This window comes from Felis catus, chromosome A1 (genome assembly GCF_018350175.1).
Source record: "Felis catus isolate Fca126 chromosome A1, F.catus_Fca126_mat1.0, whole genome shotgun sequence".
Taxonomy (NCBI): domain Eukaryota; kingdom Metazoa; phylum Chordata; class Mammalia; order Carnivora; family Felidae; genus Felis; species Felis catus.
In genome coordinates this window covers 213,788,471-213,813,804 of record NC_058368.1, presented here as the reverse complement: position 1 = coordinate 213,813,804, position 25,334 = coordinate 213,788,471, and the positions used below count along the sequence as shown (strand labels likewise).

Here is a 25,334-nt window from a genome sequence, read left to right as displayed (position 1 = left end):
TAAATTAAAATGGCAACTTGGACAGAAGTACTAATCTGTGACTAAATATTTAACAAGGGGGCAGGAAAAATTTACATTTTGATCTTCAAACACTGGAAAATAAATGCCCTCAGTTGTGAGCTTTCCAAATTGGCAAGACTGCAAGGGCAAAAGAAAATTTCCATGCATTTGATTGACCCCTTGAGAGGTGAGCTATTATTAGCAGCAGGAACTTGCCCAAAACTCTCTGGAAAATATTGGATGAAAAGTGATTGAAACTAGAAGTATTTTAAGCTGGTCAGCAGAGCCATGTCTGAAGGAGACAGATGATAAAATATTACACATGCATAAATAATATTGATATGTATAATATTTACGCCTGCATATAACACGTGTAACATGTCATATATATCTATATATTTAATAATTTATTTCAATCTAGCAAATATTTATTGAGCAGCTATTGGGGGTTGCACACTATCCCATGCTGGATTGGAAGCACACAAATAACAAGATCTAGGTTCTCCTTCCTCCAGGAACTCACAAACTGGAAATGTGTGAGGGAACACTACAATTCCTCCCGCTTAATACAACCTGACAAGGGTTATACTAGCAACTTGAAGGAAGTGCTACTGTTGCAATAATTAATAGAGGAGCAGAAAACTGATGGTGGTGCCAGCGATCAGAGAAGCCTTCCCAGAAGAGGTGACACAACTCTTTGGGATTTCAGCAGACACAGGAATGTGAGAACCTCCTGCCGGCAGAGGAAACCACGTGCAGGTTAGGAGTACATGGCCAGGGGGACGCCTGGGTGGCTCAGTCGGTTTAGTGTCTTCATCTCTACTCAGGTCACAAGGTCATGGTTCCTGAGTTCAAGCTCTGCGTCAGGCTCTGCGCTGACATTGCGGAGGCTGCTTTGAATTCTCTCTCCCTCTTTCTCTGCCCCAACCCCACTCCTGCATGCACGCTCTCTCTCTCTCTCTCAAAATAAATAAACTTAAAAAAAAAAAAGCATTTTAAGAAAGGAGTACATGGCTGGAATGAAGGAGTTGGGGATGGGTTGGGTAAGGAATAGCAGTGCTTATGGTTTGAGTGATAAATTCATTTACATATTCATTTATTCAGCAAACTTTCAATGGGTGTTGAAGGAGGTAGGTGCTGGGTACAGATGCTGAGGAGACAGGCTTTGTCTTTTCATGGCTCATGTGATTGGAAGACAGTGGTAGAATATGGCACTGGGACTGTGAAACAAACAGAAACCACCAGTCCTCTTTGATTCTAGAAGGACTTGCTGTGGTGTCCCAATGATACCTTTCTGGGTAATAGTTGCCACTTCCTTGAGCACCTCCTAAGAGCTATGCTGAGTAGTTGTGTTACTGCCAATGTTTATGATCCCGAGTGGTAGGTATTTTCTCTACTTACAGACAGGAAGAGAGGACCTCTGGGTACTTCAGATTGCACAGCTTATATTATAGGAAGCTTGGATTTATGCAGACTTTCATCTCAGTGGCCTGGTAATGATAAAAGCTGACAAACAGCTGAATTCAAGTTCTTCCCCACCCAACCCCTGCCGAAAACCCCATCTCAAGATGCCTTGGGACTACCCTGGCCTCTGAGGCACAGTCAGTCTGTGCAGGTGCTTTATGTCTGTCTGCTTTTCCAAAAGACCACTGCTTGTTGCCTTGCTGGGCAAAGCTGCCGAAGATCGCTGCCCCACCCCATCCCCATCCCCCAAAGCAAAGATTTCCAATTACTGCTCTGCAGAAAATGTCAAAAGCATTATTCAACTATTCATTATCCCAGGTTTTGTAATTTTTCATATGTTTTTAACTCTTATCTGCTAGCACTTGAAAAAGACCAGCTTTTTCCTCTTAAGAGAGCTTAATTTGCAGAGCTGTGCAGTCTCCCTATTATGTCCTTATCATCCTCTCCCTGTGGTAGGCAGAATGACAAGGATGACAAAAAAAGAACCAAAAATATTTGAAGGCCTTCCTGAAAATCCACGGGAATGAAGGATCCAAACAGCCGGAGGCTTCTGTCCCTTGACTGACCTGGAATAAGGCCAAGGGCGATTGGCATTGGCTCTCACGGTCCCCTCAAACAGGGGCTCTTGGCTAGTTCTCCCAGGGACCAAACCCTCCACTCCAGGGCCATAGGACTTTGTCTCTGAGGATTTCTCTCGGGAGCTTAACTAGGGGATTTAGCAGCTCTGAGGTGCCAAAAGTTCCCCCCGAAATTCTCGAAATTCCCATACGGGTGTTAAATCAACTTTGCTATCAGAAGAGCCAGAGGCCAAAGGTTTCTTGGTGCGGGTGGTTAGTCCTTTCCCCATCTCCTTTGGCCTCCCCACCCCATTCTTGTATAAGGCAATTGACATTTTTCTTGATGCTATGCAAAGGCGACTTCAAGTCCCCGAGCTCTTTTTCCACCTAGATGGCGCCCCAAGCCCCGCCATCTGGAAATTCTGAGCTGCCATCTCCCCGGATCCTCTCCTCCCAGGAACCCCGGGTTTCTGAAGACAGCGCACCCGGACTCGGGTTCACCGGGAGAGACACGGCACGCGGTGTGCCTGGCTCGGGGGGGGGGGGGGGGGGGGGAAATCCCCGCCCACCCTGTCATTCCTGCAGGGGAATCCCCGCCCCCCGTCCCTGTCACTCCAGGAAGGGAGTTCCCGCCCCTCGAATCTACCAGAGGGAGGGAATCCCCGCCCATCCTGGAGGCTCCGTGAATCCCCAGCGCCGCGCAGCTGGGAGAGCTGGGCGAGGAGCGGGTTCCCAGCGCCGGTGCCTGCCGGCCCCGGGCAGAGGGACGCGGTGGGGCGGCGGCTGCGGGGACCCGGCGAGCCGCGGGCTCCCGGGGTTGAGCCTCCCGCGGCTGAGGGCGGACCGCGGCGCTGCGGCTCCGGGCAGGCGCGGCGGCGACGGCACCGGCGGCGGCGGCGGCGGCGGCGGCGGCAGCAGCAGCAGCAGCGCGGGGACCCGCCGGGCGGCGCCCGGGTCCGGACGCGGGAGCAGCGGGAGGCTCGGCGGAGCCGCGCGCAGGTGAAGCGATGTTCCGGCTGCGGCCGGGACGCGGGGCTTCGGACGCGCGGGGGAGGGGCGGTTCGGCACCCCGGAGACCCAGCGAGCCCGGGAAAGTTTAGTGACAAATCCCGGTGCGGGGACCCCAAGCCGGGCGAGGCGGTGAGGAGGGCTCCGAAGCCGGGTCGGGCGGCTCAAACTCCCCTCGTATCCGGCCGGGGGCGGGGAGGACGCGGCCGCGGCGGGAAGAGGGCCCGCGACCGCGGGACAACCCGAGCCGCGCTGCTGGGCACACTCAGGACGGGGCCAGGAGCCTCCGCGGGAGCCCGCTCCCGGGGTCTCCGTACCTGGGCCGTCGCCTGGTCCTCTCCTCCAGGGGCGGAGAGGACTCAGGCGCTCCGGCCTCAGGTGCTGCCTTGGGGTCCGTGCTCCCGCGCTCCCTCATCTCTTGCGTGGTCCCTGCCCGGGGAAGAGACGCGCGGGTGGAGGGAATGGAGGGGGCGCGCAAAAAGCAAGGACATCTTTGGGGCAGTATTGGCATCTCCCAGGGAGATGGGGAACGTACACATGGGGAAATCCTGCTTTCCCTGTGAAGTCGAGTTCCTCCTGAAATCTGGCCTTGTTCCTTTCCCTCCATCTCTCTCTCTCTCTACCCGTCTCTCCCTCTCAGGTTTGCGTTGACGTTTTAGGTCTTTGGGTTGCTTGTCTTCCTGCAACGCTAAATTGAGTAGGGGGAGGGTCCAGGGTCCCCGGCTGGAGTTTGCCAGAAGCCGGTCCTCAGAGGCCTGATCAATGCAGAGACCTTGATAAGAGACACTGGAGTGTGAAGAGCACACGGTCTGGCACGGGCTGGTCTCAGAGACTGGAATGGCAGGCACGAGGGCATTCCAGAGCCGTGGCCCTGCCGCCCTGCAGGAGGACTGGAGGTGCAGGACTGTTGGGGGAAGGGGCTGCACCCTGTCTCCTGCAGCCCGCCTGGCGTCCGCCTCCCACAGAGGTAGGGTGCTTTGGGTGCATGTGTTTCCCTTGACAAAGCATGATGCAGCTGCTGGAGGTGGTCCCCGAGTGGCTACAGAAAGTGATACTGTGGACCTGCTTTTACAGACCCCCAACACCCCCCTTCAGTGCTGCTAGTCCTTCCTCAGTGGGGTCTTTCACATTCAGCCTGCTCTGGACTTGGGCTCCAGGGGTCTGCTGTTTCTACAGGGCCAGCTTTTCTGGTCTGTGGTGTGTGGGTGGGGGTCAAATAGGTACAGGTTGGCAGGTGTGGTGTGGGAGGGTTGCTTGCTGGGACAGAATAGAATGTCTCAGAACACACCCCTTCCTGTAGGTGGTTGCTCTAGCTTCATCAATTCCTTCTTGCATTAGAATGGGCTTAGAACTGCTGCTTCACTAATAACCACATAGTGGTGTGAGTGTGTATGGGGGCGGGGGTAGACAGGGAAATGTGGGGGGGGGGTGCTGGCAGGGGAAGAATCAGAACCATGCAAAGTATATAAATGTACCTCCCTTGACATAGTTAATATGGTCCTGGAAAAATATTGAATTATACTGTAAATCTCTGTCATTAAAATTGATTTTGCATGCACTTAAGGCAGTTTACTATTTAAGGAAACTTATGATAATTTCTCTATTCATTTCACCCATTTTATTTTTGGAGTACCTGTGGTTTGCTGTGCATAGGCCCTCAGACGTTCCTGGGGATGCGCGGAGGCTCCCTCCTTGCTGTCAGAGTTTCAGTCTGTCGGGAGAAGTGACAGGAAGTATACTGACAGCTTGGATCCAAATCAGTGCGCTGTGTGGTATGTGACAGGCTCCCTGTATTTACTGCATGAAGAGATGGTCTGATGAATAAAGTACCTGAAGAGTGGTCCAAGGAGTCCAGAGGAGAAAGAAGTCACTTTAGACCCAAGAGACCCGAAAGGCTCTGTGGAGAACAGGAGAACAGAGGTAGAGAAGCTGTGGGCTGAGAAGTTGATCCTGAGGGCAGATGTGGCCCGAGGGGGATGGTGGAAGAAGAGGCTGGGCTGAGGTTTGGAGGAGCTTTGTTCTGCTGCTGATAGGGAAATATTTGGGATTTTTGAGTAAGGGATTGTCACTCTGTGCAGTAGGGAGATTAATCTGATCTCTGGCAGAAAGAAGACTGAGAGCTGGGGGGGTGAATTGCCCAGTGAGAAGGTTATTGTAATGAGATGGGCGCAGGGGGTAATGGGGGTCTGGCAGCAGCTTGTGGGAAGAAAGGAAACGTTAGTCAGATGTGGCCTTGAAGTATGGGCTTGCTTGCATTTAGAGTGAAGAAGAAGCAAAGATCACCTGCAGGTTCAGAGTGTGAATACACAGGTGACTGAAATGGGGAGCTTAGAGTTTTAACATTCAGCTAACTAGAAATCTGGAGAAATCCTTCCAGACTTCACCTGTCCTCTTCCCACTTCTAATCAGTCTCCGAGGTCTATTGATCACCTCTTCTTGTAAAACCTATCAGTGGCTCCCAGGACCATGGAATAAATTCCAAATTCTATGTGCCTCCTTAGACTTCTTTCCTGCTATGTCTCCCCCCCCCCCCCCCCCCAAACACAAGCTATAGACCCTCCTGACCTGTCTTACTCTCTGCCTCTACAATGCTGATTTTCTGGGGGTGGTAGTGGAAGGAATGAGGTCCTGGAATATCCTTTCTTCCCTGGTCTTCCTGATGAACCACTTCTTACTCGTCAAGATCCAGCTCAGGGGCCTCCTCCTCTGTGATTCTCTGTTTCTCCCTCCCAAGTTGAGCAGTCCTACCTTTGTACCTCACCCTACAGAGCCTGTTGGCACACTGCCCTGGGCCTGTTCCTGTAGGACCTTATCTTATCCATGTCCCGATAAGACCTCCACCAGCCACCCACCAGCTTCCTCCGGGAGAGAGACAGAGGCAACACCCATGACCTTCCCTGCCACCCCTCCCCACCACCAGCTGTATTCGGTGTTGTCCCAATCCTGACTTGGAATCTCCAGGCCCGGTAGGCTGGACAAGATAATATACAGAGCTGCAGATCCTCCCTTGGCCTAGATCATGTGGGCCTCAGTAACTTAGACTATGGTGTGTATGTGTGTGTGGTGGGGTGGGGGTGGGGGTGTCCCTGTTGGAACGTGGCCTCGGGTCCCTCTTCCTGCACCAACCACAAGGGGAGGCATTTCAGGGAAGACGAACCCACAAAAGGTCAGGCAGGACCAAACTCAAAGAAAGGCTGAATCTCTGAACAGGACAGACAGACTTGTTGACTGGACAGTTTTTAACCTCTTTCTTCTGCCCTCAAGAGTATCTCCATAGTATCATGTAGGATGTGACAGGCAAGCCCCTGAGGGAGGTGGGGAGACAGGTAGAGGCAGGAATGTCTGAGAAGGGCCAGCATCCCAGGGGATGGTAGGAAAAGGCCATTGACAAAGACTGAGAACAGTGTCTGTAAAGGATGGTCATGGGAGCCAGGTTCAAGGGACGAAGGAGAGAGGGATTGCCAAGACGTTTGAAGTTGGGGGTATGGACACTGGATCCAGAAGTGTGCCAGGTAAAAATAATCTGGAGAGTATTTTGAGGAGGTGGTAGTGTTGTGGGAAGGTTTATTCGGGAGTGTCCCCCAAATCCCCCTCCCAGTCGTGTTTAACAGAGCAGTAGGAGAGAAGGAAGACAAGAGAAGAGATGTTGGGGAGGGAAGAAGCCAGAGATGAACAGGAGCAGGTGCAGGGGAAGGAGAAAGCTGGCCTCTGTCTTCCCGGGAAGGTAGGAGGGAAGCAGAGGTTGGGTGATGGACGCACTGGAGAGGGAGCCTGCAGTGCACCCAGGGAAGTGTGGTCTTGGTAAAACAGGAGAGGCGCCCGCTGCTGGGGCTGGGGCAAGCGGAAATGCTGCGGATGGCCGGCAGGTGAACCTGGTGCTCAGGCACCAGCCGAGGCAGCCAAGAGGGAAAGGAGGATTTCTGGAATTGGAGTCAGAGACTGTGGCTGGAATCCTAGCAGTGCAGAAAGCTTCTCGCTGACCAGGTCTTTCGAAACACTGGAGCCCCCATCTCCTCATGTGCAACACTGGTGCAATAGCCACTTCGCAGGGTTGTTCTCAGGAAGAATTAGATGCTGAGGTATGTATGCACACCCCTCAGTGACAGTGTCTGCTACCAAGCAGGTCCTTCTGATAGTGTGCTGAGAAATCAATAAGCCTCTTGTCAAAGTCAGTGACAGTGCAGTGAGTGTACAAGGTGGGACTCTTTAGTGGACCCCGCCGAAGCTTGCTTTCAGCTTTGGATGAAAAGCTCTGGACTGCTGGGAGCAGCCTCACCTCCCTGTCTCCTCTTTAAGGAATCTTTCAGGGTGTCTGCCTTTTTATCTGTTGACTTGCTCAGTGGCTAGATCTGTTATTTCCCAACCCTCTCCTTTGCAAAGGTCAGGTTGCCAGGGCTCAAAGCAGGGAGATCCTACAGAGTTTCCTGTCCTCTGTGCTTTGGAAGGGGGATGCATTCAGACTTGCTAATTTCTGCATTGGAGGGAGGGACTTGAGGCCCTGAATGAGCACTTGCCTCATTGTACAACTGGAGCTAGAATCACATCTCTGGTTGCTAGATCTGCAAAACTGTTATCTTCCGTAGCAATAGTGCAAGATGCAGAGTAAAGAGGAATTGAAAGTCTGTGTACCCCCTTGGTTTTATTAATGAATCAGTGATTATGCTTAGATTCAATAAATATTCTCCTCTATTAGTGAAAAGCAGAGGAAAAGGAGCATTTAATTTGACTTACTAAACCCTCAGTAGGTGTGTGAAAAATTAAATGATATTGGGGGAAATGTGTACAATGTTTTTTAAAGGAGATCAAAGCATAAGAATATTTTCTCAAATCATTCTTGGTTGATTTTGTTGTTTTTTTTTTTTTTTTTATGTCGATGGTCCATATATAGATTGTGTTGTTCTTGGGACCTAAGCATAGGTTGCATATACAATAACAGATTCTTTAGGGCACGTGGGTGGCTCAGTTGGTTAAGCTTCTGACTTCGTCTCAGGTCATAATCTCATGGTTCGTGAGTTCGAGCCCCACATCGGGCTCTGTGCTGACAGCTCAGACCCTGGAGCCTGCTTCAGATTCTGTGTCTCCCCTTCTCTCTGCCATCCCTCCCCTGCTTGTGCTTTCTCTATCTCTCTCTTTCTCAAAAATAAACATTAAAAAATTAAAAAAACAACAACAGATCCTTTTATAATATCCATATGCTAAAAATGGAAAAAAGATGGAATTGGGAAAGAATTAATTTCCCATGGGTTCTGCAGTTCTGGGCAGAGGCAGGAATGGAAGCCAGGTAGGTCATCGGACTCAGGCTTGAATTGCCTGTGACCTAAAGAGCTCTGCATTCAGTTTATAAATGTGTTCAAGAAAACACTGGGAGCATTTACGGTTTGAAAACTCAATCGTTGAAGAGGCCCTTTGTGGTCTGATAAGGAGGCTGAGCCTGGAGATGGCTTGTTAAGGCACTAAGTGTGCGGAGAAGACACATTTGTCTTTCAAGTCCCTCCAGCTCCGGGAAGAGGCCTGCCCCAGCTTTGGCCTCTCTCTGATGCCAATAGAGCGTCCTTGCCACCCCATATTCTCAATGGGGCCAGGAAACAACCCCTGTTCTCAGAGCTCCTGGCTCTTTCATGCATGCATTACCTGTGTGAATACATTGAGTGAAGGGTGACTAGGCTATTTAACTTGCAGAAATCAGAAACTTAAGAATTAACTCTTTATGAAGTAATCCAGTGAAAGCAGATAGCATTGAATATCTGGCCAATTAAGTTATGCTTGGATTATTTGTTTTAAGGTTTTAAAGTGTTTCTGTGGCTTGTAAAAACACTCTAGGATATATGAAAAGGTTTTGGAGAAGCAGGGTTTGGGGAACTGATTTTACAGCAAAGAGGACTAGTTTTGCACATACTTGTCACAAGCTTCTGATGAAATGATAGCAAAGAAATAGGGGAAGCAGCCTGAAATGCCTCGCTGTCCACATATTAGGATCAAAAATCACAAGCTCCTATGGATTTGGAACTTCTTGAAAGAGCGTGATCCAATCCTTTGCTTTCAGGTTGAAGTAAATTTAACTCATTTCAGGTAAGATCTGTGGGGTTTTAACAGCCTCCTGAGGAGGGGCTTCCACAGTATATGTGGCCCTTAATAGAATGATTCCCAGACTGTGTCTTTTGAAGTTTTTAGCAAGAGTGGAATTGGGTTTCAGCTGATCCACTCATGGTGTCCTTTGTATCAACATCTGAACAGTTCTAGTACTTGGCTTTGCATGCGCTAGACTTTAATTCTGGTATTGCCACCAAATCGTCCATACACACTCTGTTGTTCTGGCCTCTGAAGAGTGATCATCTGCTTTGCTAAAAATAAAGACATACTGATACAATCCAGAATAGGACTCCTACCATGAACAGGGGTCCTATGTAGTGCTGTGAAAATCCATAGTCAACCCCCTGACTGAAACCTGCTTGCTGAGGAAGTAGAGGTTATGCTGGGCAGAGTGGGAGAGGGGGTAAGTTCGGATCATGGTGTAGTCAGTAGAGGGTGGAGGGACTGGGCTGCCTCATGGAGAGGCCCCTGGGCATCCAGCAGAAGTAGGTGGGAAGGGAGCAGGTGGCTGGGAGCTTTGCTTTCTAGGGCCCTGACTACAGTCCTCCTAACAAGATCTTGAGATACCTAAGGGGAAGACAGAATAAACACCGGCTTTTTTTGTCCCTTTCACCAAAAGCCAGCACTTTGCAGATGCCTATCTAACATGAACCTGCTTGTCCTGTGTACGTGTCCTGGGATGGTACTATAATTCCGATATTCCCCAAGACTGTTTCTGGAGCGGAGAGAGGCCAGTGTGTTTCAGGTTAGTCATAGTATCTTGGGTTGCTGCCTACAAGTTTGAATACACAGTAATGCTCCTCACTCCTGACTTATATTTGTGTGCAGGTGATCAAATATAATCACTAACTCTTTTCAAGGGTTTGAATGTTTTTCTCTCCACCCATGAGGATGAGAATAGAGCAAAATTTAATAAAGCAGGATGTCAATAAACTCTTTACATTTCTGTGTGTTGGCCAGTGGACACTTAAAAAATGTCTGATTTCAGCTGTGTTTCGGTTGAATTCTCCATCACCCGCCTTTTGGCACAGTGTATTTTATAGAGATTTGGGTAAAACTAGATTGTGCTATATGGGTCTCTTGGTGAAGAAAATTAACTTCCCAGGCTAAAGCAGCCATGCAAATATTATTACAGAATCACTCAGCATACAAAATCAGCATCGTTTTCCTCCACGGTTTTCCAACTGCCCACTCTCTGCCCTGGTGACCCTTATTCCCAATATCATTAGGCTAAAGGAAGAGACAGCTGTCCCCAGAAAATGTGCTCCAAGTGTCCTCATCAGCATGGATTCTCATGAGAGAGCAGGCAATGAGATGCTGTGAGCAGAGAAAGATATGGTAAAAGATTGCATTAACCCCTCTCTGAACCTACTACTCATCTTCAAAAACCTGAGCAGATGTAAGACTTATTTATTTCTTAATTGGGGAATTCTGGGAGGCAGTGTTCAACAATTTATGGCATCCGACTACCCTTACCCCTTCTGGTCCCTCACCTGCTCAGCTTCTGGGTATCATCTTTATTTTCAGGGTTTCTCAACATGATCTGTCTTTTCTTCCCATACTCTTCAGGATCCTGCACAATGTCCAGTACATGGATAAAAATTAAAATTGTTTGGCTGTTCCCTATTTGGCAGGTACTGTTCTAGATGCTTTAGACATGTTAACTCACTTAATTCTCCTCATGAGTCCGTGAGGCACACACTATTATTACTCCCCTATTCATTTCCTAGGGCTACTATAACAAATTATCACAAGCTCAGTGGCTCAAAACAATAGAAATATATTCTCTCATAGTTCTGGAGGCCAGAAATCTGAAATTAAAGCATTGTCAGGGCCATGCTCCCTCTGGATGCCCTGAGGGAGAATCCTTCCTTGTCTCTTCCGGCTTTGGGTAGCTGTTGACATTCCTCCTAGCTGTATCATTCCGATCTGTGTCTCCATCTTCACATTGTCTTCTCTGTGTGTCCATGTCTTCTCTTACGTCTGCATGTCTCTATTTTGTGTGTCTCTAATAAGGACACTTGCCACTTAGGGCCACCCAGATAATCTAGGATGATCTCATCTTGAGATCCTCAGTTTAATTACATCTGCAGAAGACTCTTTTGCCAAAGAAGGTCACATTCACATCTTCTAGGACATGGATATATCTTTTTAGGGGACATGATTCAACACACTACATTCCCTTTTGCAGATGGAGAAATGGCGTTGCATGTGGTTAAGCAAATTCTCCAAGGTTACAGATAGAGCTGGGATTTAAATAGAGCAATCTGGCTCCAGAGCTTACATTCTTGACCTACCATTACATTCTTTTCTCTACTTCCTCTCATTAACGTGCTCAGTGATTGTTTATGGTATGAATGAATGGTGTGATACATGAATAGATGGATGGAGAAAATGGTATATATAACAATAATTGGCCAACATTCTCCTTCCTAGTGTACTGAAAATAATAACAACTATATTCATTGTTTTATGATGTTGCCCGAGGACTTGACTTTGGGTCTTCTTCTCTAGCTGTTCTCCCTCCTAGGGAGATCTTATCTATCCCAAGGCTTTACCTACCACCTATGTGCTGTTGCCTCCCAAATTTATGTCTCTAGCCTTGACCTCTTCACCGAGTTCCAGACTCATGCACCCCATTGCCAGCTTGACATCTCCACATCTGTGTGTAACAGGCATCTCAGACCTAGCTTGATCAAAATAGGATCCTTGATATTTTTTTCAGCTAGTTCTCTCCTCCTCCTCCTATCTCAGTAAATAGCACCACCATCCACCTAAGGACTCATTCCAGAAACCTCAAGACCTTCATTCTTCTTTCCTCACACCAGCAACTAAACCTGTAAGTCCTGTTGGCCCTCCCTCCACCTGCACCGCAGCTGTCCTGGTTGAAGCTGCTGCCACAGTAGTCTTCCACTGGGCCTTCTGAGAGTACTCTCGACTCCTAGTCCTCCTCAAACAAACTAGAGGGGTCTTTTATTCATTCATTCATTTATATTAAATTTTTTTTTTAACATTTATGTATTTCTTGGGGGGGGGCAGAAAGAGAGAGAGAGAGAGAGATTGAGGATCCGAAGCATGCTCTGCACTGTGAGCATAGAGCCCTGTGTGGGGCTCGAACCCACCAACCCTGAGATCATGACCTAAGCCAAAATCATGAGTTAGCCGCTTATAACTGACTGAGCCACCCACGTGCCCCCCCCCAGATTTTAAAAACACAAATCAAGTCCTGTCACTTCACAGCTTACAGCGGGGATTTCTCATCACCATTTTATACAACCAAGCCCATTGCCCCAACCTGCCTCTCAGATGACCATCTCTGCTACAATTCATTACCCTTTTTCTCTGTGTACAGACATGCCATCCTTTCCATTCTGGAACATGCAAAGCCATATCCCTACTCTGGTAAGACCCCAGAGAAGGGTCTTACTTCTACCTGGAAGCTGCTGACCCCAGACCTTCATAGGCTTTCTCCTCCCTAACCATATAATCTAAAATGCACACCCCACCCCCACAGGCACTCTATCACATTACTCCTATTCTGTTTGAAATAGGGTTTTGATTTGTCTTTTTATTGGTTGTCTCACGTGTTAGAATGCAAGCGCCATCAAAGCAGGGACCTTGTCTCATTTACTGTATCTTTAGTGCCAACAACAGTGCCTAGTATACAGTAGGTGCTCAATAAACAGCTGTTGAACAGATTTAGCACTGTTCCCAGTTATCCTTATTTTACAGATGATGAAAAGTAGGCTCAAAAAGTTTAAATTATTTGCCTGAGGTAGCACATGTATTAAAAGACTTCGAGCAAGAATTTGAATCCAGATCTCTCTGCCCATGCTCTTAACCATTACTCTATATAGAACCTTGGAGAAGCAAGAACTTCCCAGGATCCCTAAAGTCCCTACAGAGCTCTGAGTTTTCTGATTCATTTTTCTGCTCATAAACTCAGGACACAGATTGGTAAAGCACAGGGAAGAAATATTACTTACTTAGATTCCAAATGTGCTATATCTCTGAAAAGTTGGCCCTGGAGCTTAAACTTGAGAAGCTAAGAAGTTATTTATTTCTTCTCCATTTGGGCATTTAGGCTCATGACTTTTTCTGATCTATCTGGAGACTTAATGGTTTGAGCCCTCTTCCTTGAACCCTTACACGAAGGGCAGAGATGACCATGTCCTTTATGCGTCCTTTATGCAAGGGTGGAATTTGCATTCATAAGAAGCCCTGTGATATTTGTCCTCCTGGTTTTCCTTACACACCAACATTCCCCTAGTTTGGTATTTTCTGCCTCCACATCTCTTCCTAGTTGATAGAATGCTAGGGTGAGAACATAGGTTCCATATTTAGATTGGCTGGTAGCAAGACCCTCTCTATTGGGTCTCGCCAAGAGACTGATTCATTTCTCTGGGCCAGCCATGGCAGAGGCCAAAGGACAGGGTCTTGCCAGATATGGGGCTCAAAGGAACTTCTTCCAATGTTGCAGAGTGGGGAGAGTGAGAAGGTGGCTATTTGTTTCCCTCCCTGGAGTTTGACCTCCTTTTAAAAATAAGTTCCATCTTGAGAATTACATCAGCATCGCAATAAGTAAACATCAGACAAAAGCTACTATTTCAGGCAAATAGTAATTGTGAGAATAGCCAAGACCCACAAGTGTAGGTTGGGCTTTTATTTGTAGAAAGGGCTATGGTGGCTGATTAGTGTATCTGGCAAATATAACTGCTGTCCTGCAGGAAGGCAGAACTCTGGCTATTTGATATGTCATGAGCTTTGTCTCTGCTGTCTGTCATGAGTGGAGTTTGCTGTGGTAACCAGAGCTTTGCCTGGAGGGTTGTGTGTGTAAAATGTCACTCATTGGCAGTCTCCTTTATTTTTATCATAAACCAAAGAGAGACCGCTCACAGTGCTTGCTAATAGGTAGGTGGGTAGTCATTGTGAAGTCCAGGTTGAATGCTGTGTGCTATTCTGATGTGGGATATCACCACCTACCACTCTTCTCATTTGCTGGATCAAGAAGCACTTCTGTATTTCCTTTGGTAAAATCCATGCTAGAACCTGCATGCTAGGAGAGTTGGATTTAGTTACTTTTTTTTGTTTGTTTATTTGAAAACCTTTTTAAAGTTCATTTATTTGTTTATTCTTAAGTAATTCCTACTGTGGGGCTCAGACTCAGGACCCCAAGATCAAGAGTTGTAGGCTCTTCCAACTGAACCAGCCAGGTGCCCCACACTTACTTATTTTTTGTAAATCTCTCTCAGCTACTGTTCCCCATCTGCATCTTGACATAGCATATAAACTTTGCTAACGATGGTGGTCCTGCAGATAGGAGGTAGGTAGTTGCCCATAAAATCACTGACAAACATGAGTGCTCAAACATTTGTAGGAGGTCATATTACTGGTTATGCTCAGTTCTCTCCTAGAGCTTAACTTTGTCCTCACTGCTGCAAACTTTTTTTTTCCTTTTTCCATTCAGCTATTCAACTAATATTTACTTAGCATGTGCCACATAGCAAAGATATATACATTTCATATTCAATGCGTGGGGAATAAAAGTAAATAAAATTCAGATTGCCTTGCATTACCAATCCTATCAAATTATTTAACTGTCTTTTGGGACAAGGGAGAAACTATGGAGAAAGCATTGCTTTAAGAACATGGTGAGATTCATTAACCCCACTTCTGTTGGAGACTTGGAACTGGCTTGCAAGGCTATCAGGGTCGCTAATGAGGTCCACATTGCTAACTCCAAGGACCAATGCCCAACCTTTTCCTTGCTCCTTCAAAACATTTGATGCACACAGTTAATCCCTTCTTGAAATGCTTACTTGCCTTGACTCTCTGGACACCATAGTCTATAGGCATTCCTCCTTGCTCACCAGTTTGCATTCCTTCCCAGTTTTCTTGGCTGCCTGTCTTCTCCTTCTTCTTTTAATGCGGGAGGTTCCCAGGACTCATTACTTGCACATCTTATCTTTTCTTTCTGTGATTGTTATCTGATGTCAGTCATTCTCCTGGCTTTAAATGCCATCTATAAGCCAAGAATTTGCACCAATATATCTTCATCTTGTACTGCTTACGTATATAATTATCTACCTGAATCTCCATTGTCTAATGGTCATCTTGAACATTAACATCTTTTTTTTTTTTTTTTTTTTGAGCAGCAGGCAAAAGTTTATTAGAGTATAAGATCAGAAAGTAAGAATAGTAGGAAAGCTCTCTTTACAGAGAGGGGGCATTTGAAAGTGAATGCCTGCGACTCTAGGCAAGGGTCCTTGTTTTATAAGGTTCTGGTCACCTCCCCTGGTGGTCTATGGCCTCGAATATTATCATCTTTTTACATTTACTTATTTTTGACAGAGAGAGAGAGCAGGGGAGGGGCAGAGAGAAGGGGGAATAGAAGATCCAAAGCAGGCACCATGTTGACTGCAGAGAGCCCGATGTGGGGCTCAAACCTAGGAAATGTGAGATCATGACCTGAGCTGAAGTCAGATGTTTAACCAACTGAGCCACCCATGCACCCCTCAAACATTAACATCTAAAATCAAATTCCAGATTCCCACCCCTGCCCCTTCCAGATACTTTGTTTCTGGCTGGTTTTGCAAAATAAGCCCAGAATCTGACCATCGCACACTGCCTCTCCCCTCATCCAAATTGTCCTCATATCTCTGTTGGACTATTTTGAGAATTGGTCAGTTGCTGTCTCTCCCCTTTTCCCCATAGTCAGTTCTCAACAGAGCAGTTGGAATGAGTATTGTAAACCTAAATCAGATCACGTCACTTCTCTGTTCAGACCTTCCCACTAGCTTCTCGTCGCACTCAGTGTAAAAGCTAAACTCATTATATACCCTTCCCTTTTTGACTTAATCTCTATTACTTTCCCTCTCAGCTCCAGCCACACAGGCATGCTTCTGCCTCAGGGCCGTTGCACCCGCTGTTTCCTCTGCCTAGTGTGTTCCTCTTTCTTGTAGCCCACTGACTTGCTCCCTCACTGCTGTCAAGTCTTGATTTAAATGTCACCTTCCGTGGTGCCACCCTACTCCAGCCTGAGACTTCATATTCCCCTTCTCAGCTTTATTTTCTCTTTAGCACGTTGTCAGTTTTTTAACATATCATATATTTTACTGACTTAATTTGCTTTTCTGCCTGCTCTACTTCATTATAATGTAAAATCTATGAGGGTAGTTTTTTTGGAAGGGGGGGTCTATTTGATTCATGCTTGCATCCTTAACACTTAGAGCAATGCTGGCATACGGTAGGCACTCAGAGAATAATTTGTTGAGAGAATGAAGTAGAATCACTGGTATTTTTAATTTAAAGGCTGATACCCCAGGGATTGTGATGTAATGGGTAGTAGGTACAGCATAAACATTGGTGTTTTCTGACCCGCACCTCCACCGCCCCCCCCCCCCCCCCAGGTGGTTCTCATGTGGAGCCAGGGTTGCAAACCACTCCTTGTTTTTCTCCTTTTTGGGATTTTACCTCTGTGGTGTATGTTTTGTGTTCTTAGAAAATCCATTAGCCTCAAAACTGAAATTGCAGTGGGTGATTTTAGTGAAATTTGTGCTGTGTATAATAGTTTATTAAGTTTTCATATGAGCATCCTATTAGAGTTAATGTAGTGGACATTGATCCCTGCATGACCTGAGCTGAGCTCTGATGGAAGGCGCAGACCCTGTATGCAGAGTCAAGTGTTTGTTAATTTCCCAGCTGAGCATCGGGCTTTTCTCTTTATATTTGAGAAGTGAGAGGGATTTGGATCCGACTTAACTTCTTTCATCTGCGTTAACTATACACGTTTATTCCACACCTCCTACCCAGAAGCCCACCTACCCATTGCTTAAATTCTGCTCACTCCTTAAGACCCAAGTGAAGTCTCATTCCCTTTAAAAAGTGTCTCCCCCGCCCCCTGGCTGGCAGCCTCTTCCAGAAGGTCTGGCACACCTATTGCCTGGCACTTCATTTGGCATCCATTACATGCTGTCTTGATTGGTGAACCTTTTGGTGAAAGTGGTGTTTTTGTTTTTGTTTTTGTTTTTTTTTTACTCCCTTAGAAACTAGACTGCAAATTCTCTGAGGTCATTTGGCCATACGTTTCACCTCTTTTTGTCCCCAGCAGCAGGCGGTAAACAGATGTTGACGGATTTGCTAAACTATTCCTGTTTAATGTATTGGCAGCTTCTAAGAAGTGTTGCCTAGGGAAAGAGGTGTCACTCTTGGTGTAATTAGGGATTATACCCTTCATAAACACCGTGGCATTTTCCACTCTGAGTTATTGTTCATCTCTGAGCTCCATGTTTCTCATCATATGGTTTTCTCTTAAGTGACTAAATACTTAGTTTGTGAGATTTAAAATCCCAAGATTTCAGTACCCTCTTTGAAAATGATGTATTCAAGAAAGCTCAGAAGCAACCATATTTGGCTTTATTTTCAAAATGAGATTCAAGGAAATAAATTTAGACTGCCTTGTAAGGTTGCTGGGAGGAAGCTCCAAGATAGAGCAAAGGGGGGCCCCATATAGGGCCCCCTCTCTCATTTGGAGTTGTTACTTTTCTATTATAGTCTCATTATTAAGCTAACATTCTTCATTTCAACCGCCTGGGAGATCAGGTAACCTGATATACTGGAGTAGGAGGAAGGTTTAGAAACTGAGTTCTTAACACCTTTGTGGCCTTTTGAAGCTCTAGGCTTGGGGAAAAGTGATGTCATGGTGAGACAGGAAATGTTATAAAGTTGTAAAATGTCATAAACCAATTTCCATCTGGTCGTAGGTGTATAAGACATGGTAAAGAAAAGCACATTGTGTTTTTATCCAGTGGGGGTAAGGTTACTACACCAGTACATCATGGGAAAGCTGTTGACATAGCGTATCTGGACTTTTCAGCAAGGTGTTTGGGTGATCCCTTGTGAGATCTTTGTAAGCAAGATGGAGAAATGTGGACTGCACAGTAGCAGATTTGGTGATGTGTAGCTGACTGGCTAAATGCTGTGCAAAGGGGTTGAAGGATTGGTGTCCATTTAGAGACAGAATTCTAGTAATGAGAGTCAGACACAGTTCTGCCATTGGGTTTATCCTTCTCTTGTTCAACATTTTTCTTGCCAACTTGAATAAAGATATGGATGACATGTTTATCCCATTTGCTTATGACCCAGATCTGGAAAGCACTGTGACCTCATTTCACACCAGTATCAGAATCTAGACTTATAGGATAGGCCAAGTCTTGCAAGAGTCAGCCAAGGGGCTCAAGTGAAGGTCCTGTACTTATGCCTGAAAAAACCAACTGCATTTATTATAGGATGGACCTGCTTTAACAGAGCTCTATGTGTAAATGATTTAGGCAGTTCATTTGACTCTACCATCAGTTTGCATCAGCACTGGGGTGTGACTGTTAAATAGACCCAGAAACAGAGTGTTGACCCTCTCTACTAGGCCCACACATCTGGGTTATTGTGTGCTGTTCCGGTCAACACATGGTACCAAGCAACATATCCCAAAGCAAGGGCCCAAAATGGGGGAGTTAGTAGGAGAAATTTGCAGGAAAGGCAAATTTCCTTCTTCCCCTGTGGACCACAGCTTTATCCACTCCTTTGCCAATACCCTAAACTTCCTTATCTCCTTTCCCTTTGCTCTCCCCACCCTTCAAAATACCTACTCCAAGTAAGTTCAACCACCTCCATTTTCTGCCCTGTCTCCAGGCTGCCAAGCATTTATATGAATGAAAAAACCTACCCATCTATTGAGTTGGGGCACCTGCAGAATAATGGTCTCTAAAAACTCATCAGCCTGTCTGCCTGATAGTCTCTTTAGAGGATCCCACTCACCTTCCCCATCATTCCCTCACCAATGTCTAACTCCTCCCTGGTCCCTCCAACTCCTACCTGGGGATTTGCTCCCTCCATGCTAAGGAGCTTAATGTTTTCTTCACAGAGCCAATCACTAGCAGCTCCCTCAGTTCTGCTCCCTCACAAACCACCTACTTCCACATCCAGTCTGTGTTGTTTCTTCACTTCCTGCCTCTGAGAGAACGCCCCCCACCTCCCCCATCCCCAGGGCTCAGGAGACTGTTTATTCTTGTGTCCTTAATGATCAGTTTATTCTTGTGTCCTCAATGATTCTTGATCAGTATCCCCATTCCCCTCTGTTTTAAACCTCTCCTGTCCGTAAGTGTTTTCCCTCCACCATGTGCATACCTCACCCTTTTTAATTAAGACCCCTGCACCCTCATGTCCTTAAAAACCAAATTACCTGAAAACTTGGTCTGTATCGGCTATTTTCACTTCTTTAATCTCTCATTAATTCCTCAATGGACTGTGCAGTCTGATTTCCATTCCCAGCCCTCCACTGAAATTCCCTTGCCATGATCACCAATGGGCCTCTGCATCTATATCCAATGGAAACTTTTCAGTACTTAATTCAGCTGACACTCTGACCAGTTCCTCCTTTATGATACACTGTCTCCAGCTCCTCTGACACTACTTGTCTCCTGGTTTTCTTCCTGCTTCTTTAACACTTAGTTTTAATCTCTCTGAGCTTCCTCTCTATAGAGCCCTTTAATATACATTTGCTACCACTTTTATCCCCCTTTACTTTTTTCATTAGATTTTATACTTTGCCTCTTAAACCTTGATGTTCTCATTCGCCGCCACCCCTCCCCCCCCCCCCCCCCCCCCCCCCCCCCCCGCTGGACAATGTCAGCCACATTTTCAACTTCGACCACCACCTATGTTCTGATCACTCCAAAATCTGTACCTTTAGCCCCAACGCCCCTCCTGAGCTTTGGACTCACACATCCACTGTCAACCTACCATCTCCATCTGGGCAACCCTCAGCCACTCCAAAGCAATACATTCCAAACGGAACTCATCACCTTCCTTCCCCATACAGACTTGCTCTTCCTCTTCTGTTCCCTATCTTGGCCAATGGCACCCCCCTCAACCAGCCTCCCAAACAAGAAGTCTGGACCCATGCCTCATTTCTCTGTGCTTCTGTTACTTGTACACAGGAGGTTTGCGACTACAATCCATTGGATGGCCAAATAAAGTATTTCGATGGCTTTCTTATGCAGGACTGCTAAGACTTATCATCATTTCTGGTGCAGAAGCCAAAACAAGGACCAAAGCACTGAAATTAAGGGAAAGATACTCAGCTTCATGCTAGGAATGTTTTTGTAACCATTGTAGTCTCAGCGTGGCAAGGACTGCCTTGAGAGGTAGTAAGTTTCCCTTCACTGTGAACATCAAGCACAGGCTGGAGAGCTGATGTTGCAAAATTTGGCTGGGTGAATTCTAATGCATTTACCAACTAATAAGCCCCTCCTATATATTTTGTCCACATCATCTCATTTATGCTTCCTAATAGATTATTAGCCCCATGTTATGGATGAAAAGCCAGGAGCTTGGAGGGTCAAGTAATTTTCCTGAAGTAAAACAATCAGTATTAGGGCCAGGCCTCCAAAGCAGACCTGGTGTCCCTAAGTCTCGCTGTTTTTGTTAAACCACTGCCTTCTATTCAGCATTGGAAACAGACTTCAATTCGATAGAGAATAGTATAGTCAGCTGTATACCTTCACTGGAATAAGTAGACCTTTGAGGATAAGAGAAAGGAGCAATTCTTGGAATCAGACTTTAAATAAATACATTTGGAGCTTAAGTTCTTCTTAAACATGTCCCCATATTTGCTGGTATATTACCCTTCCTCTCCATTTCTATGGATAGTTTATTATTATTATAATAAGCAATTCTAATAAAATGTAATTTTCTTCATGGGGCACTACTTCCATTTTCCACAGGCTTGGAAGGGAACAAGAAAGGGTTAAGTCTCCCATTTACTTAGAATAGCCATTCTAAGTAATTAATGAAATGCAGGTCCCAGCATCAAAGGTGATGGATGCTAATGGGTGAAATCTTGGGTTTTCTTTTACAAACTTGAAAGAAAAGGAGATACCCCCTGTTGCAGAGATGGGGTGGGGCAGGGTAGGATTGGCTTCAAGTATAGAGAGAATATATAAGCCAATTATCTACCTCATTTTCATTGTTGCCTCTAATACACTGTGCTGAAAGGAACTAGAGGTCTGATTAAAATAGCAGATAAACATCAAAATGGGAGGCAGTCAGTCTAAGGTAGCACTTGGGTGGGAGGAAGGAGTTTGAGGGGGTAACTGATTCAAGGATCTGAAGTCCAAGCTGTAGAGACTACTTGCAGATAAACTGTGATGGTTATTTATCGTCCTGGATAGTGGCCATTCCCAGAACCCTGAGTTATCCTCTTACATGCTTGAAGGTATGTGATTACTTCTCCATCTTTCACCTGATCCATCTTTTCACCTCATTCAAACAAGGAGTATTCATTGTTTGAATACTCAGACAGCATTCTTAGTCTGCGGGCTTGAGGGTTAGGTAAGTCTCAAGGAGTTAAAAGCCAACAATAATTCTCCATCCTTAGGACAGATAGAATACCCAGCTCCTCTGCCAGTCCTTTTTTCCAAGAGGCAAAAATGTAAACGCTGTCAGTACGGCAGGTGCAGAGCAGGATTGGGAAGGAGTGTGGCAGCAGCGAAGAGTGGCAGGTCAGCAGCCGACACTCGGTTCTGGTCTAGATACTGCCACAATCTAGCCGTGGTAGCTAGCATCTTTAGGTCCCGCTTTCTCCACACGTAGAGCGAAGCAATTGTGTTTAATGATTCTTAAAGTCTCTTTTATCTCTAAGAAGAAAATGTCCTGATACACAGTCATAGCTCAGTAATGCACACATTGCTGATTACTTGAGAACGGATCATCCCGTTCCTGCCTCTTACTACCGGAGACCAACTCACGTCTGCTGTGCCTTGGACCTCACGTTCTGTCCTAAGCGAATAAATTCCTCTAAATTAAGCTACCCATAAAAAAATACCCTGTTTCTGTTAGGAGTAAGTTCCATGAATATGAAAAAGACTTGCAAGACATGAAAAATTCAGTTTTACTTCCACTGACAGTTACTTCTTCTGTGGACTGTTAGAGATCATCTATTTTAATCTCATGTTTTATAAATGAACAAATCTAGGCCCAGAGAGGTGGGGCAGCTTTCTTTCTTCTTCTTCTTTTTTTTTTTTTTTTGTAATGGTGTATTTTTAAAAATAGTGTTTATTTATTTATTTTGAGAGAGAGAGAGGGAGAGAGAGTAAGCAGGGGAGGGGGAGAGAGAGGGAGACAGAGGATCCCAAGCAGACTCCACACTGTCAGCACAGAACCCGATGTGGGGCTTGAACTCACAAACCATGATATCATGACCTGAACTGAAATCAAGATTCAGATGCTTAACCTACTGAGCCACCCAGGTGCCCTGAGGTGGGGCAGCTTTCTAAGTCCACATAGCAAAGACTCTTCTGTAGGACTTTTCCCCCACTGCCCAAAATGTCAAGATGCAGGTACTTGGCAATCAGTGTTTAAAAGCAAACTATAGTTTCATGTCCAAGAGAGTTATTTTTAAACAGGAGGCTATTTCACCTAGAAAATTTTTTAAGGGAAAAAAATAATAAACAAGTGCACTAGATTTGTCCTTTTAAGCCAATTTAAGAAGTGTGCCTTCTCTGTGCTGTTGAAATTGGCAATCCGACATCTTGCAGACAGACTGTTCTGGTCTACTTGGTTCGTTGTTATCCCAAATGCAAATCTGACTCACGGGTGAGATCATGAGAAATCTGGACTATTTTTCTTGATGACTTTTTCTTTCCTAGTCCAATTTTCTTTTGCGGTATTTGGCCCTGTATGTTACCCATGCTGGGGAACAGAATCTTGAAAGGGTTGTTCCTAGGATAGTCTCTGCTGTCATATGAATCTCCAAACAGCCAGGCAGGTTTTGGCCATGAACTGTATGTGGCTTTGGTGTGGAAACTCGGGTTGCGTGTGTGCAGGTGTGTGTGTGTGTGTGTGTGTGTGTGTGTGTGTGTGTGTGCTGGCTTTATGGCAAAACAGGAAAATTTTTGTTTATTGGGATTTGAGGGATTCTGGGAAGGCCCTCCTTCTAATCAAATGGATTCTTTTCATTCAACAGTTGTCTATTTAATATCCACCTTTTGCTATGTGCTGGCGATATTATGGGAACTCCTACCATCTAGAGAAGGTAACCTGTAATTAAATAAGTAAACATTACCTAGTCTGTGTATTAGGGTAACGTTAGCTGCTGTGACAATTAAGCCCCCGAGTTGTAATGGCTTCACATAACACAAAATTATTTCTCCCTCACATAACAGCCAAGTGCAATAATAGTTCATGGTCAGCAAGTAGTTCTCCATGGGGTGACTTAGGGCTGCATTCTCTTTCCATGTTGCGTCCTCACAGTTTTCTAGGGCTGCAGTGTATTCTGCCTCCAAGGGGTAGAAGGGAGAAGGCATGTTTAGTTCTGAAATGCCTTGGTTTGAAAGTGGCACGTATCTCTTAGCACATTTCTTTGGTGAGCACTAACCACAGAGCCAGGCAGAGGGGACTGGGAGTGTAGTCCATGGTGAGCGTACACTTTGGAAGGGAGCATATGGGATTCTGGTGTTTGGCTGGCCGTCCCTGCTACTGTCTGGTAAGCAGTTTACGGGGGCAGGGCACTGAGGAGGCACAGAGGGAGGCACCTGACCAGATGGGGTGCGGGAGTCATCACTGGGCTGGCTTCCTTTCCCTCCCAAGCTTGATTTCAGGTCTCCATTGTGCCATTCTGTGTCTCTCACAAAAGCTCTTTTCTCTCTCTAGAACTTTCCTCCCCCCTCACCTTGCCCTTCCCCTGGCTAACTCACTATTCCATCAGGTACAGACTTGCAGTGCCTTTCTCCAGGAAGCCTTTCCTGGACCCACAGGCCGTGTGGCTGTGTGTGTTCTGGCCTTATATGAAGACAGAGCAAGAAGATTATTATTTATTGGAATTTGCCCACAGGAATGCACTCCTGCTAATCAAATGGGAGTTTTACAGGGAATAAATTTCAGGGGGTCAAAGAGCATTTAGGGAAAAAGATGGAGGGGTAAGAAAGGCATAAGATGATGAGGGAGTGAAGAAGGGACCTTTACAACCTCCCAAGAGCTTGGAGATGAGAGCAGGAACCCTTTGGAGGTGGAGAGAGCACCGGGCGCCCAGGCCACTTTAGCTTTAGAACCTACACTTCTTTTTTTTTTTTTTTTTTTTTTTTTTTTATTTATTTTGGGGACAGAGAGAGACAGAGCATGAACGGGGGCGGGGCAGAGAGAGAGGGAGACACAGAAGTGGAAACAGGCTCCAGGCTCCGAGCCATCAGCCCAGAGCCTGACGCGGGGCTCGAACTCACGGACTGCGAGATCGTGACCTGGCTGAAGTCGGACGCTTAACCGACTGCGCCAACCAGGCGCCCCTAGAACCTACACTTCTAATAATAGTGACTTTCAGGAGTTCTCAAGAGTACTTTTCTAGAGAATACATGAGAAAATTTTGCAAATGCTTGTGGATAAGGAGTGGGACACCCAGCCAGGGCAGAGGCTCCCTGGGGAAGCATCCCCTGTGACCAGGAGGAAGAGATGGTTATCCAGCCGGCCTTAGTCTGCAGGTGGAAGCCGGAGGGTGTGCTGAACCTCCCAGGGTCGGAGCCATTGTGGAATGTATCTTCCTGTTCCAACAGGCCCAGGACCTTCTAAAGGAACATGGGGTTTTAATTTTTTGGATATAAGAAATGAGCATGTTTCTCCTGCAGCTGAACTTATCTCCTTATTCAAAAAAATATTTTCTTACTAATTGTTTTTAATGATCTCAAGGAAAAGTGCCTTTTGTGATTATCTTGACAAGTTCATACATGCAAGAGGCCTGCTGATCCTGCATTTATGAGGTGATGGCTGCTTTTACTGTTTAGGTTACCATTAGAGTGACCTAAAAATAGACTGGTGAGCTGGGTGCTCAGAAAAAAAGTTGGCAGGATGGTTTAGGAGGGATTAACCCCACTGGCTCTCCACAGAGTGTTCTCCATTTGTCTGTTCTTCCCCACTGTAGTTCACAGTCTTGGTTTTGGGAAGCCTGGGAGACTATACTATGGGAGAATAGTCATAGATGCAGAAACTGAAGGCAAGGAATGCAGGGATGGGGCAGAAGTTTAAGGTGGAGCAGTACTGGAAGAGCAGCCTTTCAGGAGCCTGCAGACTCAGCCTCCCAGGCGGGGCACTGTGTTTCGTGTGACCTCTCAGCCTGAGAGCAGACGTGTGACCTCTCAGCCTGAGAGCAGACGATCAGCCGATCAGCCGATC

General features: G+C 46.2%; 1 protein-coding gene across 1 annotated transcript in view; it reads left to right on the top strand.

The window, feature by feature from the left end:
• Window positions 1–2,888: 2,888 nt before the first annotated feature.
• The window catches only part of PDZD2 (PDZ domain containing 2), a 367,861-nt gene continuing 345,415 nt past the window's right edge, over window positions 2,889–25,334 (top strand). The window contains 1 exon segment of the mRNA XM_003981524.6: window positions 2,889–3,020. The gene's annotated coding sequence lies outside the window, so the exon portion shown is untranslated.